This window comes from Lissotriton vulgaris, chromosome 8 (genome assembly GCF_964263255.1).
Source record: "Lissotriton vulgaris chromosome 8, aLisVul1.2, whole genome shotgun sequence".
Taxonomy (NCBI): domain Eukaryota; kingdom Metazoa; phylum Chordata; class Amphibia; order Caudata; family Salamandridae; genus Lissotriton; species Lissotriton vulgaris.
In genome coordinates this window covers 1,440,026,827-1,440,047,462 of record NC_141696.1, presented here as the reverse complement: position 1 = coordinate 1,440,047,462, position 20,636 = coordinate 1,440,026,827, and the positions used below count along the sequence as shown (strand labels likewise).

Here is a 20,636-nt window from a genome sequence, read left to right as displayed (position 1 = left end):
CACGACTTTTGCTTGTCTCTATCGCTATGGCTATACAACTATACTATACAACTATACTAAACTATATAGTCTGTGTATCATTTGGCAACGAAATATCCAACTTTTTCTCGTTTCAGTCACTTTCACTGTCGTGCTTATTTCAGATGCTCCTTCTATGTCCCTACCTAATGCAGGTTCGCCAAATCAATCATACACAACTATGTATTGTCCAGTTAAGAATACATGTCGGGATAAAATGCATGAAGTGGAATGACCAAAATGGCTGTGGTAGTGGAACTGCACCGTTTGACTCCCAATGACATCCCAGAATTCGCCTGTGGTTCACTGGGTAACACTGTCAACTGCCTCCTATTTGCTACTTGGATGTTACAGGAAGAGAAAGTACAGGAAACCACACGAAATAAATGGGATTCTTGGTGCCCTCTCAGCTTTCACTGCCGCTGTCCTTTAGATCCCTTCGACCAGGGATAGCAATGGTAGTGCCAGGTGATTATATGTCAGAAAACCGAGTTGAAAATATTCTCCAAAAACAGTGTAGCCAGAATATTGAGTATCACAATATTGGAATGGTAAGGCAATGTTGGTAAGTATAAGTTTTCTATATAAGTCGCCGTTACATACCTTGAAATGTATATTGTCAAAATACACGTTTGTAGTAGTTCTGAATACAAAATCTATACTTTTCTGTATATGTTTATCGTCATAATATTGTGGTAGGACTGTATTTAAAACACAGTATTCTGACAGAATATTGTGCCCAGGGGTACCAGAGGGTGTGCCAACGGTAGCATCAGCGACCTCTGGCTACCCATGCTTGCTCGTGACGAAATGCTGGTATTCTGTGTTGAAAGTGAGGCGCGGAGATCCTTATATATCCTTTTTGCCTGTAGGCGTGTTACACCCCTGCTGGATTGCTGGCTTACTCGATGTTCCAAAGAACTTTACTTCGTTATCTGTGTGTTCATCTTTTAAAGACGTATTGTTCCCTATTCAACCTCCCAAATTTATAGTTGAAAAGATTTGTTGGTGTTGATGACAAATGTGTGCTCCATGCTGCCCTCGGGCTACTACCATTAGAATTAGCTATAATTAAAAATTGACAATATTTACACTAGCATAGAAGCATGAGGTAATGTTGTAAGTACCGAATAAATAAATATATGACCTTTGCTGCTGTTAATTCTCTTGTGTTAAGGAGAGCATTAGCCTAGCTCTTTATTTCCCGCTTGCCTGGTTCCTGTACTCTTATGTGTCATTTTACTGTCTCTTCTCCACGCTCCTTTCCTGGGGTGAGTCATATGAGTATGTTTTCCCAGTCCTTACCAATACTGTGGAGAAGATAACCAAGCTCCCACAATTTTAACATTTTAAAGAATGCATCCATCATGTCATGCTGCTAGTTAGTCCCCTGTCCAGCCATATCTCTAGTGGCTGGTTACTGTATAAGACCAGGAGAACTGAAAAGGCAAATACAGGAGTGAACCTGCTATATTGGTACTGACCTTAAAAGTGGCGCGGCCAGACTGAACTTGGCTTAGGAGTAGTACTGCACTGGGTTTATCATCTGCCGACTGGTATGGAAATTTTGCCTAACTTGGAGATTCTGAGATTAGACTTGCAGGGCTTATATACGGAGTGCGACCCAGTTCATGGAGCCAAGATGGTTGTTTTAAGGGCATCTAGATAAGCAGTGAATAAGGAGGGTGCCCATATTTAAACCCGTAATGCAGCTGTTGAGACCTGGCTGGAGTACCTGTCTTTGAGGGTTGCTGGAGTGGACACAAAACACCAAACTTTCCAGGATACAAATGGCAAATTAGGGAGTACTATAGCCCAACTGTAAGCAAAGTCTTTCCTTGACTCAACAGTTTGTGGGGGCCTCCTTTTTCCTACTCGCAGACACAGTTGAAAGATTGTTAAACCTGGAAAGGGCTGAAGATCTGAGAACTAGCGGGTGACCAACATTTTGGGACAGACTGGGCTTTAAAGCGATCATGGATGCCTTTCTTACCAAGAACATTGCTGACGGATTGACGGTTGAACTTGAGATAGTGTAGAGATTGCCCCAAAGGGATCTGAAAGTTCAGGGGCTGATTTTGGCACTGTGCTAGACACAATGTAGGATGATGGTACGCCAGAGGATAAATTATGGTCTGCTGGCTGTAAAAAGGAGGTCCTCTGTCAGATCGAAATCCCAATATCATGCATAGTAAAAAAATTAAATTATAAAATGCGTGAACCTTTTCTAGGGCTAGAACTGCATTTCACAGTGCTGTAGCCTGCACAACTTGGAGTCACAAGGGAGGGTAAATTATCAATATTCAAGTATGTGGCAGCTCTAAGGGGCTTTATGGTAGGCCTAAATTAAAGCAACAGAGGAGGATTGAAAAGTGTAAAGAGAGTTTAAGAATATGGTCAACTGAAAATTACCAGTTTTAGTCTACTAGCTGCCTGTAGAGTAGGGCAGAGTGTTAATCTGACTCATGTTTCAGGGAACCTTTTTAAAGATCTTTTGAATTTAATCTACTTTGGGACGTAATATTTCAAGTCTACACTCTAAAACTAAGGATTATTTACATTTCCAACCAGTAATTTTACAATCAAACAGTACTACATTTAACTTACTGGTTCTCCAATTGTATTTTGTCTCATAAAACATTAATGTGTACTGACTAAGAGAAAATACATAAGAGATGGTCGCTAGCTTCTATTGGAGGACTGAATTACATTTCTCTAGCATTGATTCTTTCATAAAGTCACATGCTTGAATCTCCCTGTCTTTGAGCTGGGAGTCTCATGGTAAAACTAAAATGCAAAGCAGTCCAACTCATAGCCTAATAAGGCTTCAAATACTTCTCGTTTAGTAGCCTACTCACTTCATTGAAAAAAAAGTAGATGTCCAAAAAATGAGGTGAGAGCTGAGCCACAATTGCACCCCGCAGGTGCCACCATACTTTGGAGTTCTATCATAAATTGCCTGTGAAGGAAATATCTTTTCTCACCTACTTCAGATAAATCTGCTTTGGTGCATTTTTGTCGTCAGATTTCCTAATTGATGACCCTCTGCTTTATATTTGGATTCATCCTGAAATGAACAACCCATGTCTGATGTTTTTTTTTAAGAAAGTCTTTTCAGACGTTGTGTTTTAAGCTAAGACTCCATTCTAATGATCCCTATGGGAATGCATATATTTTCTTCATCTTTCCAAAAAGGCTAAGACTTGCAAGATTTTCTCAAAATGTCCTAGTAAAACTCCCAGCGACAGCGTTTACTCTGGGTGTCCAAATGTCTATGGTAAAAGACGCTGTCTTCAGAGGAGAACTCAGATGACTTTCTTTTCATGCTTTAAAAAGTTTCCAATAGGAGACATTCAGAGCACAAGTGATCTGGCAAATCACCATATGAGGAAAAGGTATGACCCTGAGACTTCTGCTGTGATTCCCAGGTAGGCTGATAAAAATTGCTCAAGAGACAGGAATCCATCTTTCGATGTGGATATTGCCAAAAACCCTCTGGTAAAGTCTGCTTCTTATATGCATATGTCTTCAGCTGAGCCGTTGAAGAAAAGCTTTCAGTTTCTGGCACTGGCATCTTAAACAGCATCGCCTATGACACCGTCAAGATACCTCCTACAGCTACTGTGCCGTCAGTTTCATGAACACAGTGTGGCTGCAGAATCAGATCCCTCTTTCTCCCCTTAACGGTCAGCTTAAGCCCTTAAAGACTCAAGCTAAGGGATGAATGGAGTAAGGAGGGATAGAGAGAAGCACTCCTGCAGGCTGGTATTTGGAAAACCCATCATGGATTTGGAGGTAGAGCATTTCAGAGCTAATTTAAGGATATCAAAGTGTCGACATGATAGAACACAATTAGTAAACAGACGACAAATTGGACTAAACATTAAACACAAGGGTAACAAGGTGCAGGTCTTACGCCGTGCAAGCAGAGGAGACACTCTCTCTGTCCCCCGACTTAACGCAAACCCCGCACAGGAAGATGGCAATCCACGCTGCAGAGAAGGCATAGACATGGAGACAAACTGGCTAGAGGGTAACAAAGCACGAATTGACAACAAATGGGAAGGGAACCAAAGAACCAAGGGGAACTGAAAAAGAGAGCAAACAACAAAGGGGAAGTGTCGAGCAATCCAGACTCGAACTATAACGAAAAGCGAACAACTGCTGTTGCTAGACAAGGAAACTCTCTAGGGGTGGGGTTAAATCCTTGAATTGCCACTATTGACCTGGAAGTGTGCCTAATTGTCACAATCCCCTAGTGGCTGGGACTGTGCATGTGAGTCTGGGAAACGTAGTCTTTCAGTGCAAGTTATTTTTTTCCACAGTCCTGTCCACATTTGGAACGAGGGCCTTAGAGCGAATCAACCTCCTGCTACAGTTGCGACCTTCATACGACGTCTTGACAAGAATACGGGGCCCTGTAGAGTAACCCTGCATTTCTGGTTAGTGATCCATGGGAGATTCTTTAGTGATGCCTGCCTATCCACCAAAATCATATGAGACTCTGTACTGCTCCTCCAGATAGTGTAGGAAGGTAGTTGGGTAACATAGTTAAAATAATATCTGCCTCTGCAGCAATTTCTATTGGAGTGGCCAGTGCCTTCGCTATCATTAACAGATAGGATAGGTAGGTGCTGTTCACATTTTGCTCCGCTCCTGGGTTTACTGGACTGATGCCAGAGCATTATTGCAGGATGGAGTAAGGAGCTGTTCTCTCATTATTAACTCTGTCATGGATGTAGCCACAACATAGTTCCGGTAACTCGAATGAGCAGCTCTATTACAGGGACAAGGCTGGGTACACTCAAATTCTTTTAGACCTGAAGTTTTAGTGTAGAAATATGAATATGCCCTTCCATAGAGAAATATTGCTTGGCAAACATATTAATGAGGACTGCCTCATTAATATGTCTGTCCTCTTGTCAGTCGTATCCATAGTAGTTGTATAGAACTCCACAATCATCGACCTGACAGAAGCAAAGACCACGCCGTAAGGTAGGAGCTCATTTAAGAGCTCAAAACAGCGCAGTACAACACTGACTGCCATCAGGCACCAACCACAACCGCCATTTCATCAACAAGGCGGCTTCTTGTGGCGGCGGAGGGGGTGGAATTGAGCTTGCTACAAAGAATGGAAAGCAATCACGACTATTTGATGGATCCTAGAGATGGTGAAATTTGGTCGTCCTATAGAATTCTTTCAGAAACAAACTCCATCTCCTCCATGCAAGATGAAGCACCAACACTTACGTCTCCTGAAAGCCAAAATTCTGCCAATGCTACAAAAGAATACCATAGCATTTGCCCCTTATCTCAATTAAATATAGGATTCTTTTTTTCTGCTTCCTTGTTAAGAAGTTAGGCAAATGGAAGCAGATTTGAGATCTTTGGCAGTTAAACAGATACCTAAAAAAACAATCATTTTGCATAGTGCCCCTGCAGTTGATTCTTCAACTCTTGATGGAAAGAGAATAAATATCATATTTAGACCTCCATGATGTTTATCTTTATATCCTAGGGCCATTCCATCAGAGGAACTGATTTAAAAAATGTACAATCTAGCAAAACAGCTAAAGAACAAACGATTCATCTCAGTGCACTTATTCTGATCATTCCTAGGAATTATGTTATCCTTCATCCTTCTCGTCCTGTACTGTCATCACTTATTTCAGGAGGAACTCAACATCCTGAAGGTATAAAGCACTGGTTTGATTACAAGGTGAAAGTCACATCATCTATGGAAAAGAACTTGCCATGGTGAACTTGAAGAGAGAGCACAGCAATAGGTTTATCTTTCTACCAAGAATGCTACAAATGGAAAATGAACTCAAAACATAACCGGACAAAGTATTCCAATACTAAGACAAACCAAACCCAGTTCTCTTTTCAACAGAAAATGCTGCTACTTTGTAGGCAGGAATGTGCAAATTGGTTCGTCCTGAGTGTGGTTTTGATAGCATGGGCAGGGACTTGTTTCCAATGCTTTTCTTGCCACTTCCTTCGCCAAAAGGTGCTCTGCAAGATGAAGAGAGAGCCTTGCTGTTAAATATGATGGTTCTGTTGTGTCTCAGACAATTTTGGTATTCGGCGATGCTTCTCCTCAGAAACGCCACACATCATTCTATCAATCAATAACAGACGGCCAATCAAAAACAAAGGCCAAGTCAGGTACTGCATTCAAAATCAGGATCATTGAGCTTTTCGTCATGGCTCCTGAGCGTTATAAGTTCTACTATATAGATATTCCTTTGACTGTAAAAACATATTGTATCATGCCAGAGCAGTTTCCTACAACAGTATCTATAAAAGAAAAAGGAAACATTTTTGTGTCTGATGCAAAACCCAAAGTCTTCTTCCACCTACAGCTTTACATCTAATTATGCTGTACCTTCAAGACTAGACACGTACTGGTTTGAAGCAGCGTTTATTAAGATGCATCTTCCTGCTATCTTGCGATGATTAGCTGGCAAACCTTCACATTGGAGTATTTGAAGGGTTCATCTATGGACTTCAGGACTTTTCCATCTGTAAGGCATCGACCTGTGTTATGGTAACATTTGGAAATTTGCACTTTATGAAGGGTGACCCAAGGTTTTTGTCTTCTTTTACTGAACCAGTTTTTGTTGGCCATAGGACTCTGCACTTTACTTCTGCTTACCAGTGTTAAAGTACCTGTACGATCCCTTTTTAACATGGTAAAATTGGCATACTCCTGATTGGCACATGTAATTGACTAGTCCCTAGTATATGGCATTTGCGGCCGACATGACTCGCGGGTGTTCGCTCGGGGGGGTGGTTAATTTAAAATAAAAAGTTAACTTCCCTTCGCTGGCCCGGTCCCGTTTCATCTCTGCTCCTCTCCTGCCTCCAGCAGGAACAGAAAGCAGGCAGCCTCCCTCCCTTCCCCTAAGCAAATCACAAGGCTGCATAGCGCATGACTGGTTTGGTCCGCCAAACAGTCAGTGCCCTCAACAGGGGGCAAGTCACTCCTCCCCTGCCCCAGCCCCGCCAACCCCCAACTAAACACTTCTGCGTTCTCGCAGTGTGAGAAGCAGAAACATAAAATGGTAGTTTTACCAGTTTTTATGCTTCTCGCACTGCGGGAAAGCAGTGGGGCGGCGCTCCTCCGCCCTATGGGAGGAGCCGCCCTTGATATATAGTACTACATATTCATAAAGCCTGTGCATTAAAGGCCACAAATGGGCTGCAGCACTCATTGTTCCTCTCACTAAAGTAGCACTGTAAAACATGTCTCTAGGCCTACCCTTGCAGCCTCTGTCGGCAGTTTTATACTGCCATTCAAACCTGGAAACTGAACCTTTTGCGGGTTAAATCTTCCTTTTTAGTACTAATAAGTCACCCCTAAGTAAGGCCTTAAATGTTCATAGGGCAGGGTGTATGGTATATTTAAAAAATAGGACATGGGGCGTTGCTTGAGTGGGCAGCATGTTGGAAGTGCTCTGCTGAGCTCCTGTCCACCGCCGCTGGGAGACCTTATACCTGGGTGCTGGCAGACTGTGGGAACCTTGGCCAGCTCCCCCATTGAGCACAGGAGTGACAGGCAGGAGTGGCGGGCGTCCTCCAGGAACGAAAACTGGCAGCCAGCACGACTGACGCTGTGACGGTGCACTGTCACAAATCCAAGAAACTGGCGGGCCGAAAAGGAGCTGCACCTCCCGGTCCACGTTTCCATATCTAGACCACAGCCAGGTGAACGCCAGAAAAACCTGGCGGGCGGTGGCTCGAAGTGGCAAGCACCTCCCCCCTCCTTTTTGCCGCCCAGGAACTAAAGAGTTAGGCCTTATAGAGTGGGCGGTTCATAATTAGTAGCCAGAGGAAGAGATGGAGGTTAGCTTCAATGGTGAGGTTGCCGGGGTCGTAGTGGGCCCTTCCCTAGTGGGCCTGTGGGACCCCTCTAAGCACACTGAGGGGGTGGTGCCACACCTGGACCGGGCCTCCAGCTCGTACACTGGGAGGTACCTACGAATGGCAATCAGGCACAGTGCATGACTGCACCTCTCCCCCACAGTCGGTGGATTTACGGACACTGGGGGCAAGGAGCTGCAGAGTTGTTAGGTTGTGATGTGCCCTTACCGGATGGGGTTGTCTCGCAGAGAAACGAGGCCATGAGGCAATGGGCTGAGGCCTGGCCATGGGTGCCACATAGAAGTGGAAGGGTGGCGGGAGTAGCGAATGCCAAATCAGCTGAAGGAGCAAGGGATGGGGGGACCTACTAGTGCCTGTCCCGCCCCCTGTCCCAGGGCTTCCCCTGCCCCCCCTCCTCCCTTCCGTGCGACAACTATCTTCCCCACAAGGAGACCTTGGGGAACGTGGAGGGGCCTGCATCATCTTTCCGGGGCTAAGGCCAACATCCTTTCTCCCTCTTACCTGACCGCCGCCTCCCGAGGGCCCTAGGGTTTTGATCAGGGCATGTGTCATTTAACTGGGTGGAGGGGGAGACTCACTTACCGATAACTGGGACTTGACTGCTCGTGCTGCTCAGCTGGATGCTCCTGGAGCAAGCGGGTCAACTCTCCACCAGACTTTACTCCACACCGATCCTCACACAGCAGCAAAATACATGGTAGCACCAGAGCTCACATCAAAGCCTGCATGCAGCAATATCCCAAGGACTGCGGGGGCCAGACGCGATAGGCCGAAATAACACGGCCAAGCTGAAATGGACAAATACACAGCGTTCACGGGGAGGATTGAGGGAACCCCTATTTGGGGACCTGTGAGCTGGGGGCTCACCCCCCCCCAGGGACAACACATCAATCATCCTCCAAGCCATACAGACTCTAAAACTGCTTTGGAAAAAATGATAAGTGAGTTTGGTGTGGACGTCTATCAGAACTAGAGGACCGAGTGAGGGTCCTATTCTAGGAGGTGGCCAGTTTGGCCTAGAGCACCAAAACGCTGCAGGATTGAGCAGAGGATGCAGTAATAACCTCTTCTTTACAGGCTTCCTGGAAAGGGTTGAGGGCTCATACCTGGAAACATTGCAGGAGCAATGGACCCACACATGGGTGCCCCTGGAGACTCTTTCCTCCTGCTTCATCCTAGAACGAGCCCACAGATCAATGGCCCAGAAAACGCCACCTGGAGCCCTGACCCGCTTGTTTATAGCCCCCTTTATGAACAATCAAGACTCACTCTAAAGTCCCATTTTCTGATGCAGACTTCTGGTTGCAGATTTCTCAACTTTTGAATATTTCCCAGGTGTCAGACTGGATCTGGACAATTTTCCATAGTATCTCTATTCGCCGGAAGGGAGGTTCTCGCCCCTCTGCACTGATGCTGTTCCGCTCCAAAATGACAACAGCGGCCTATATTGGCGCCACTCCTGCTCACTGATGTCACTACTTTCTTTCCACACAACCAGGCACGGATCTAGAGCTCATCTCTCAGAGACCTTCTTCCTACGATTTTCATTGAAAAAACATTCAATGTGAAGGGATGCACCCCCTAAAACAGCATGTTTTAAGTCCTTTGGCGTCTGTCACAAGCAGATGTCTGTGAACATATGACCACTAGGTGTGCTTGTGGAATCTGCAGTTGAGCCATGACTCCAACACAAGTGAGGCTGCGTGTGAAGAAGCTGAAGGCAATCAGTGACCTCAAGGCGAAGCTGTGCGTCGCCAAGCACAGGAAGATACATCATCGGGACCACTCATAGTCCAGCTCCAAGGATTGGACCCGTACCCGTTCTTGGAGCAGAAGAAACCTCTCTAGAGGCCGCTCTTGGTATCGCTCTAAATATTCAGGTAAGCACAAGAAGTTGAAGCGTAGTTTCGCCCCTTATTGCCATTCCCACTCAACAAAGCACGAGGGCGGTTCCAACTGCCCCTTTTCTGCTCCCGCTCATAAAGTTAGCCAACTTTGGAGAAGATTCCACAGCAAGTTTCTGCACAACAATGAATGAAAAAGAGTGCAGATGTTTGGGAAGAGGTTACTCTCCTCAGCAAGCTTGGCCCTCAGTTCAATTAATGTCTCCTGCCTGCTAGGCCACTACACCCATGCCCTTTGGGACTTGGTTGCACAAGTTCTCCCTTGAGTTCCGGAAGACCTTCATCTTGTTTTCTCACAGGCAATTCAGGACAGTTGTGATGTGACCAAGTTCTCGATTCGTGGCTTGGATACCACTAACTGTTGACTGAGCCATAGGCACAAATGTCACCAATAGCCGTCATCTTGGTTTCAATTTAATGTGTTCTCGAGTGGCATCCAGTCCTCACTGATGTACATGTTGTTCGATGGGAGTTGCTTGTTGGGGGACAAGGCTGACTCTGTCCATGAGCACGTAAAAGAGAATAGGGCTACAGTTCACTCTCTCGTCCTCTCTACCCACCAGAAGCAGTGGTTCCAAAGGTCCTTTTGTGGCTTTGGTTGAGCCCTTCGCACCATCAACCTATCCCACCCTAGTATGGAACCCAACGGTTTTGTTGGAGAGGCTGCTGTGCCCACTCTCCCCGGCCAAGTTCCTCCTGCCGACCCATCTATTCCCCCTGCCAAACCTCTTTAGTGTACCCTGGCAGGGTTGCGTCCACTACGCCGGAGGCAGAATCCACTGATTCTATCCAGGTTGGCAAATGATCACAGTGGACGAGTGGGCCCTTCAAATTATCTGCAAATCTTACACCTTGCCCTTTCTTTCGCCGCCACAACCCATTCCGCTGTCTACCCAACGACTGACGGAGGACCATCTCTCCATTTTGCGGCAGGATCTTGTGGGACGTGGTTGCTATTCACATTACTTTGTCATTCCCAAGAAGGATGGAGGTCTTCAGCCCATTTTAGATCTGCAACCTTCTCAATACCTTCCTCCGGAAGGAGGAATTCAGGATGCGCACTATGGCCCAGGTCTTGTCCGTCCTAGACCCTGAAGACTAGATAGTAGAGTAGCTTTGGACCTGCAGGACATCTATTTCCATGTTCCTGTCCTGCTGACCCATTGGCACTGCCTGTGGTTCATGGTGTGAGAGGAGCATTTCCAGTTTACTGTGCTTCCCTTTTGACTCACTAGCACCCCACACCTTTGAAGTTTAGGGTGCCAGTTTTCTCCTACCTCAATGACTGGTTATTTAAGGCATGCGTGCCTCAGGCAGTTGTCAGCCACCTCCAAACTCTGACAAACCGTCTGTCAACCTTAGAGTTTACTCAAAACGTGCCGAAGTCACACCTGACTTCTTCTCAGATGCTCCCCTGCATCTGAGTCATTCTGGACACAGTTTGGAGTTATGCATGTCCCCTGGTTGAGCACGCCAGGTGGCTTATGCGGGCTCAGCAGTGGGATCTGAAGGCACAGTGGGTCCAACATCAAAGGGACCTCTTCCACCATGTTCCGGTTTCGGAGGAGACTGCAAAACATTTGCAGTGGTGGCTACTGGAGCACAATTAGGGCTTTGACAGACCCCTCTCCCTTCACACCAATAACTGACTGTGGTGACTGATACATGACTTCTGGCTTTGGGTGTCCATCTGGGAGAGGGGGAGATCAGAGGCCTCTGGTCTCCGGTGTAGTCCTGGCTCCTTATCAGTCTTCTGGAACTGAGGGACATTCGCTTGGCGCTGAAAACCTTCCTACAGTCCAACAAAGGGAGGCTATTACAGGGGCTCAAAAACAATACCACTTCTATGTGCTATGTGGTACTGATCAAACCAAGGAATTTTCCTGCTCCGAATTCTCAGAAAGATTAGGACGGACTGGGCACAGAGAGTATGGCATCCAGACCTCCCAGGCTTAAGTATCTATCCTACAGTCAGGCCGCCCCTCCGTGAGGATTTGCTGTTGCAGCAGAACAGTTGTGTTCTCACCCCGGCCTTCACAACCTCCACCTTCATGCAAGGAGATTCAAAGGCAACATCTGAACACCTTCAACCTTCTCTGGTGGTGGTTGATGTTATTTTGCCAGCCAGGTATCTCTCGACAAACACTGTATACGCCTGTCATTGGGACACATTTGTGGTTTAGAGCAGCACTTGTCAGATTGACCCCCATGAAGGCTAAGATGCCCAATTTTATTATTTGTTCTTGCCATTGCTCTGGGCACAGTTAAAGGTTATCTTTCATCCCTCGTGGGTGTTTTACATTATTTCAATCACCTATTGAGTGTTTTTGAAAGGACTACAACATATATTTCCCTTTCTCCTTTTGTGATGCCCCAATGGGACCTCAATCTTGTCCTTACTTATCTGATATGTACTCCATTCGAGCCACTTCACAGTTGGACTTTACGACTCCCCACCTTCAACTGTATTCCTTGTTGCCATCACCTCTTCACAACATGTGAGTGAGCTCCAGGCTCTGCCTGTTCATCCACCTTACACTATCATCTTCCCTGACAAACGGTTCTGCATACTAGGACTTCCTTTCTCTCAAAAGTTGTGACAGTGTCCCACGTCAGCTAAACCATCACCCTGCAAGCGTTCTATAACCCATCCTCCCCCTCTAAGGATGAGGAGAGGCTCCATCACTTGGATCCCAAGAGAGCACTCAACTTCTAAAGCAATCGCACCACAAACCACTGGGTAGACGATCTGCTGTTTGTGGGGTTCACTGGACCGAAAGAAGACAGGGCTCTTAAGAAGTGTACCACCTCACACTGGGTCGTGCTCTGCATCAAGTTCTGCTATACACTGGCAAAGGAGCAGCCTTCTGAAGGACCTCATGCCCATTCCATAAGTGCCAAAGTTACTACCACGTTGTTAGTCAGTGAGTACCTGTCCTGGACATAAGCCAAGCAACTATGTGGGCGTCCCTCCATACGTTCACAAAGCACTATTGTCTGACAGCAACGTCCGCCAAGAAAGACACTTAGCCCGCTCAATCCTGTAGAATTTCCGGATTGAGTCCATCTACAGCCCACCTCCCTCAAAAGACGAGGAATCTGCAGCTAGAGGTCTCTATCAGAAGAGCAAGTAACTTACCTCTTGTAAAGCTCTTTCTGGTAGGAATTCTAACTAGCTGCAGATTTCTCCCAGACCCTCCCGTCCTCCCGGTTCTGTGTGTGGACTCCACCCTTCAATAGGATCTCATGTCCAGGAATCTGCTCATAGTCTACTAATTTCCTTTTGGGACTTTGCGTCAGGGGACAATGACAATCTTGAAAACAACTAATGTCAGTATGCAGGAGTAGCAATATTATAGGTGTGGCATTTTTGGAGTGGAATGGTATCAGTGCAGAGTTGGAAGGTTCCACCGTATGGTGTCCAGAGGTACTATGGAAACATTTCCTGATACAGTTTGACGCCAAGGAAAAATATTCACAAAGATGAGGAATCTGCAGCTGGAAAAAGTCTCTACCAGAAAGAGTGCTACTGAAGCTAAAGTAACTTGTTCTTCTGCGCAATGAGAAGTAACTTCACTATAATGGCCCACGTTACATGTGTCCTGATGCTGAACATTTGCAGGGTGGCAATTAGGAAAAGCAGACATACCTTTACACAAGACTACACTTTGGAGGTGGCAATACAGAGAGATCCTGCAGTAGGACAAGCAGTCTTAGACATCTTTTTGCATAAGGTGAACCTCTTCCTCTTCAGCCATTGTTTCCTTTCTGAATATGTTTACATGTGTATATATACTGTGTAGTTATAGTTAGTTTGTAGTTACCATAGGAATTATATATTTTTTGTTTTACTTATAACTTTGGTGGCGTTTAACAAATCTTCATAAAACTTTTTTTTTTTAAAGTTCATCTACCTCAGCTCCTTGCTGGAAAGATTTGCGGTGATCTGTCAAGCGGTGGCAGAGAAAAGGGGGCTCCCAAAATGCAATTTCCCCATGGAATTTTCATTGAGATTATTGAACAGCACTACAGCCAAAACGGACGAGCGGAATTTCACCAAATTTGTTAGAAAGCTAGATATTTACCCATAACGTGCTCTTTTTGTGATTTGGTGTAAATTTGTTCAGTTGTTTTTGAGAAATTAAGGTTCGCCATTTTTGGAAATCTGGATGGTAGGGTATGCAGGACTCCTGTGGGAATCCCCGGGGCCCATAACTTTAAATAATAGAGCCATCTGATTGTCCGAGGAGGCCTTTTATCCCAGCCAGGCCGGATATCTCACATGGATCCATGGCATGCTTTAGTGTGTCTGTTCCTCATGGGGTGGGAATTTAAGCAGTCTTACCTGTATCTTTGACCTCCTTTGGTATCCCGCCTATGACTGCCTGGGATGTTTTCTGACAGTGGAATCCATTTTGCCCAATCCTTGTATCCTTCGGTGTGGCTATGTACTTTGAGACTGGGTAGATTAGGACAGGTAGACGGTTATGCAATGCAGTTCAGACCTATGTAGGTGTATTTGTTGGACATTACTTCTAGGCGCATTTATTCTTGGATGATTGTATTTGGTCTGTGTCACCATTTTGGAGAATGCAAAAATGTGATTGTACGGCCGAGGATTCAACAGCTTTATTAGTTGTTCAGGAATTTTGTCACTGCTTAACAATCAATATCCTTCGAGCTACTCTTGATCCCCGTGTGGTCCGTAAGCCATATTGAAGGCGGATGAGCGGCTCCGGTTTTGGATTTCTGGGAATTCTACTTGCTTTTCTGTTGATTTCTGTGATTTTTTCGACCCACGTGGTATTCTGTGGTTACAAGGTGCCACTTAGATGGATTTTTCTCTCCCTAGGTGCCATTTGAAGTAACCATTATCTTCTGCTAGCATCAGAATATTAAGTGTTCAAACAAAACCCTTGAACGTTTTAAATGTTTATTCACTTTAATCATACTTGAGTCTCTGTCAACAATGAAATCATCTGTGGCAGCACATGTGAATGTTATGTTCTTTAAGGTCACAGGAACCAAAGTGACCTGAGAAACGAGTGTGTTTCATTTGCAGTCTTCAGGGGGATCAATATCAACTGACAACATTATAGTATGCACTCCTTCCTCTCTTTCATCCCATATCTATTTCACAGAACATTCTGCTCACTTGACAGTTCACTAACAATGACTACGTAAGAATACAACAGTAAACTTTGAGGTAAAGCGTGGCATATGAGAATAAACTCTGGTTTGGATGTTGGCAGTAAAAATGACCATCTATGTCGTTCTTTCTTCAGTGTGCACCTAAATAATAAGCTACTATTAAATATGATAGTGTTTCTACAGCCCCGCTACATCTGCCTGGCTTGTGAGCGAGGTCTGACGTGGACCTCTTCAGCATACTGGCAGCGTCTACAGCTTGAGTTCGTGTCATGTAGCTGGTACAGATCCCTACATATGAAATAATTGCATAAGAACTGAGCAGATGTGTCTGTTGTTTGCAAGCCAATTTTGAGCTGTGTATAATTTTTTCCATCCACTCCAAGGCTGGGACTTCAGACTTTCTTGTGATTCTGTATTGTTTTCAAATAAGACATACGAAGAAGCGGTGTGTGTTTGTATGCCAGAGGGCGATCGTACATTTGAGGACATATGTGTTTATTGTGTGTGTTTACACTGGTGAAAGAGTTCGCAATGGCCGACGTTGTCTTTGCATGGAAAGGATATGGAGGGGAGGAGAGTGCATGAGCTGATGTTGTTTACTGGCGAGTTTCTCCAAATGGCAATAAACTTAGGAATGCCACTGATGTTCATTCAAAAATCATTTGCAGAGCCTCTGTGTTTACATACGTAAATAAGTTTCCAGTTCTCCTCCCCATTTTCCAAAATGTTCTTTCAGCATTTCATCGGAAACATTAACCACTCTTTTGTTACCATGTTAAAGAGTTATTTATTTGGGGGTCTCCTCTTTCTGCTTCCCTATCACCCTTACTCAGTTCATGGTAGTTGCTCACGGAGGGCTCGAGTGAGTCCTCAGAAAGCATTCTGGACACATGACAGTACACACACAGCCCCATGACATAACCAGACTCATAAGAAATGCGCACTCAAAGTTTAGAAGACTCCACAATCCCATTTGTGATTGAATATGATTGTAATCTGATTTACATTCAGCCCAAGTCTCACTATAATGCCGTAGGATTCCGAACCTCCCCACCACTAGATCTGTTTGTTTGAGTCTTCAGCAGAGTTTAGCCAACAACAGTAGCAAACCGCAATGACCAGTGAATGCACCAGTCATGCAACTCAATCCATACGCGTCTTGTCGTATCCAGTCTCCCCCTCTGGCTATACCCACTCTGAGCGCTCACAGAAATATCACCCAGGGCTTGGCCAATGGTCCTGAGCCCCGATTGCCGTTCTAGTATTGGGAACCTCAAGAAAGGCAACATTAGGGACTGAGTCGGAGACTTTTCCTCTCCATCACTATCTGGTCATGCTCTTAAGAGACAGAATGATAAAGAACGAAAATATGTACTTCATTTTTTTTAACTGAAAAGAAGATGCAAATGCTACCTACAATGGCGCATTGTTTATCTAAATTGCATGGTCCTTTCAGAGTTTTTTTCAAATACCCTCATTTTATCTACACAGAAATTGAAGTGATCCACTTTAAGAATTTAAGATTCTGCGAATACATTACAGCTGTATATACCGCCTAGTGTAAGTTGTACAGGAATGAGCCATACCCCGAAATGTCTAAATCATACGTGTTTTGCTTGACTAGGCTTTGGCCTTGGGGAATGGACCACAAACCAGCCACCCATATGAGGATCATGGGGATGTTATTATAAAGATAGCCTTCCAGAAACCAGCTGTGTCCTTAGTTGTTTGCAAGGCACAATATCATGTACGTTTAGCAAGAAATGTGGTTCAGTATGATCCTGTGCCGTTGCTTAGATCCTTGTAATGTACTGAATGTTCCGGCTTCCGAAAATGAAATAGGTCAGGACTAGGGAGCCCCGAAGAGAAAATATGTTTCACCTGTTCTTGTGTCATGGGAAGAGCTTCCTTTGGCTAGCCTGATAAAATCCATTCCATTGGCTAGCCTGGTAAGGCACTGTGCATAGAGAATTTTGGAAGACTGGCAAGTCGTTCTTCGCTTTTGAGCAGCACATAATAAGTCACAGAGAGGGCTAAAATCTAACCATGCACTTCTGTCCGGGGTCTCCAAAGTGGCAAAACATAGATCATTACCGGAATGCACAGTTGTTGCAGATACAACACATATAAAATCCTTTGTGAGAATTAAGCCACGCCTCAGAGCAGCCTTGAGAGTCTGTCCCATCTATCCCATCTGTCCACCTTTGGCATCTCCCACCTCATTTAAAGTGCAGGAATAATCTTTCAGCACACACATTAAAAACTGGAACAGTGTTGGTGCGGTTGCAGTATTTAGGCAGGGCTCTCCGACACCAATCCCAGCAGCATTTTTCATGTCAATCATAGCAGTTACAGATAGAGAACGTCCACAAATGTTCCCCAAGTCGGAGAAAACGCCCAGCACGTTGCTTGGGAGGGAGCATTAATCCATGTTCACAGGCCTGTCTTATGAAAAAATAGGAACCAATAGGGTTGTCCTGCCCAATGTCACAATGTAATTTCCTGAAAAGCGTTCTGCCTCGGATACAAGAGCTGCCTCGGTGACAAAATCGCACTGAAATGGAAGTTAGTGCCAAAGATGATGGACAGTCACATCTGGCATGGCAGAGGCAGTCCCTCTGATTAACCAAACCAGTCTTACGATGGCTCGCATGCCAAGGGCTAAATGAGTCTCTAAGCTTCCCAAGTTAGAGTGTTGGTAACAGATAAATCAAATGAAAGTGGCTTGGGAGCAGATGTGTCCTTCGTGAGTTCCAGCAGCAACAGTACTCTTGTGCTGCAGAGATAGACTCGGAGAAATGAGATACCACTCCCGTTCCGCTCGAAGTAGCTGAACCAGGAGGGAGTTACGTGAGATCAGAGGTGGCCTGTTTGATTTGCAGTGTGAGAAGCTACCCATTCTCCCTGTGGCACTGAAGGAAGGCCAAGATGGCTGTTAGGAGACTATCTCTGTAGAGGCTAGACTCCTGAAAGTTAGCTTCAGAACTCACTGATGAGACCCTATAACAAAATCGAGATGTAGAATGTGGGGGAGGAGCTTCAGAAAGAGAAAGTAATTGAATGTCGTGCAACGCTTGTGTATTTCCATCCACAACCACCTGAGTTGTGACACAAGAAGGGAGAAATGAACACACAAAGAAGTATGTCAGCCAGACTTACACTGGGGAGGAATGCAGTGCTTCCCAGTAAAAGGTGCCATGTATGAGCATATTTTGTCTAGTTCTAACTACACAGAATTCTCATGAATGAAGGGCATGCCAAGCATGGGCAAAATGTATAGCACTCCCAGACAGGGAAAGGAAAGTGAGAGCACAGAGGATTACTTCCATCCGCATTATCCCTCTGAGAGGAGACCACCCCAAGAGGACTTAGAATCACTAAGAGAAATTAATATTGAACTTTTCACTGAGAAAAATGGATTCCATTCAGGGCGACCCTACTGCTGCAGAGAAAGAGTTTAAATGCCTGGCCTCAAGAGTGCCCAAAAGAACCAATGCTTAAGTCTCTGCAAGGACATTTGTTCACTCACCTCTTGATTAAAGGAGAAAACACAAAAGCACAAGAGCTGTGCAGACTGAGCTGTTTATGAACTGCAATCGAATTTTGAGAGACTGGAGACCCGGACTAAATTGGTTAACATCTGAAGCTGAGACTTACAACAGCCAACAGAACCTATACAAACATCTATGATGAAACCATTTTTAGACTGAATTATGCTATATCTACTTCCCCAAGTATATAATTGCAGCCTGCAGCATTCCAAGTAGGGAACCTGGATGGATCGGACACGGAGAGGGCATGGCCAGCTGGTCTTAGTAAAGCTGCTTGGGCAAAAGTGATCAATTTTAAAGGCAGCAGATTTGAGCTGTGAAACACAACAAAAGAGGTATGGCATATTACCCCTAAATTTGAAATCTCTTAACTTGGGGACTTTGGTAAATAGGTGTGCCGCCTACGCCCACCCGTACTCCAGGTCATTGGGAATGATCCTACATTTTTCTTCTTGCAGCAAAAAAAGGCCATAACTAGTTACTGTTAGCAAAATCTTAGTTTGAGGGGTTTCCTACAAAAGGGGCCGAGGCCTCAACTGATTTTGAACATTTTATGTTTAGTGGGAGTTTGAATAGCGTCTCGGAATGCCTCCTTTCTGTTGTCGCTGCTACATTATGGTTTTGAAGTAATCTTATATGAGTCTGTGTTGATAGTAGTTTGTTCATGGTCCTAAACCCGACTTCTCTCAACCCATTATCTCTCTCTCCAGTCTATTTCGCTGACATAGTCATGCAATAAAGTATATAAGAGAATGGGAGTGTATTTGTTGATGCTTCAAAAGCATAGATGTGTTTGTTGAGGAGAACGGTCTTTACAACGAGGTTGTTACACCGCGATAACTTGACAAAGCGGTCATTACATCGCAAGTCGTTACAACGACTTGCTCTGGATGGCACTCTACACTAAGGAATATAATGATTTACTATCAATCAATCAATCTATTTGTAGAGCGCGCTATTTACCCGTGAGGGTCTCAAAACGCTGAGGGGGGGGAGGTGGAAGCTTCGCTACTGTTCGAAGAGTCAGGTCTTGAGGAGTCTTCTGAAGACGAGTAGGTCTTCTTTCTGCCGTAGGTGGGTAGGAAGGATGTTCCAGGCCTTGGCGGCGAGGTAGGAGAAGGATCAGCCGCCTGAGGTTGTTCGATGGACAGTGTAAGTTTCTCAAGTGGGGGGTGATGTGGCTGCGGCGGGGGACGTTGATGATCAGTCGTGCGGAAGCATTTGGATGCGCTGTAGTCGTCGTAGGTGTTTGGCTGGGATTCCGGCGTAGAGTGCGTTGCCATAGTCCAGCCTGCTTGCATGTTGATGATTTTCTCGATGACCTTCGCCGGATGACTATACCAACACCTTCCCTACTGTTCCACACACTGAAGTTGGAATAGTAAATCATTCTATTCCTAAGTCCAGCGCCTTTAGCGCAAATCGTTGTAACGACTTGCGTTGTAAGTAGCGCAATATAAACTACTGCGTTGTGAATGTATGCAATGTAACATCATACATTTGTTTGTTGACCTTACATGACACGAGTAAATGTATTCTTGCCTGTGGTGTCACCTCATTTTCTCAAAAGAAAGGATGAAATACAGCCAGAAAGTGCCTGCCGATGACCTTGGAAACAATTTCCATCAAACTATGGTGCTTTTAAGGGGGTAATTGCCACCGGCTGTAGCTACAGGTTGTGCTGAGAGCAAAAGGGCAGGGCGGTTCTGAAGAGTAAACACTACTTGAACTAGGAAGTAACATAAAGAAAGGTGCAGGGTGACATAATACACTTAGCATCTTAAATATAACAATCCTAGTCTTGAAATATGAACAATACTATTAATTCACCTCCCAGGGGAAACACTGGATCAGGCACATTTGTAGAAATATATAGAAATATTTAGATCCAGTAGGGAACGTCTCCAGTGTCCAGTACTTGAAAAAGAAAACCCAGGGGGTGCACACTGGACACAACAAGCTTGTGCAGTGCTTACAACAGGTTGGTGAAGATGGGACAGCGTAGATATAGTGTTACATGGTGATGACAGGCTGGCATTCTTTGCACAACAAAGGAGTGTGCCCTAAAGTGATTTTATCGCAGATGGAATGTCAAAGGCAGTCTTTCATTTGGAATGTTGGAAGG

General features: G+C 45.0%; 1 protein-coding gene across 5 annotated transcripts in view; it reads left to right on the top strand.

Moving 5' to 3' along the window:
- The window catches only part of ZBTB20 (zinc finger and BTB domain containing 20), a 2,236,857-nt gene that overhangs the window by 124,184 nt on the left and 2,092,037 nt on the right, over positions 1–20,636 (top strand). The gene's annotated exons all lie outside the window — the stretch shown is intronic.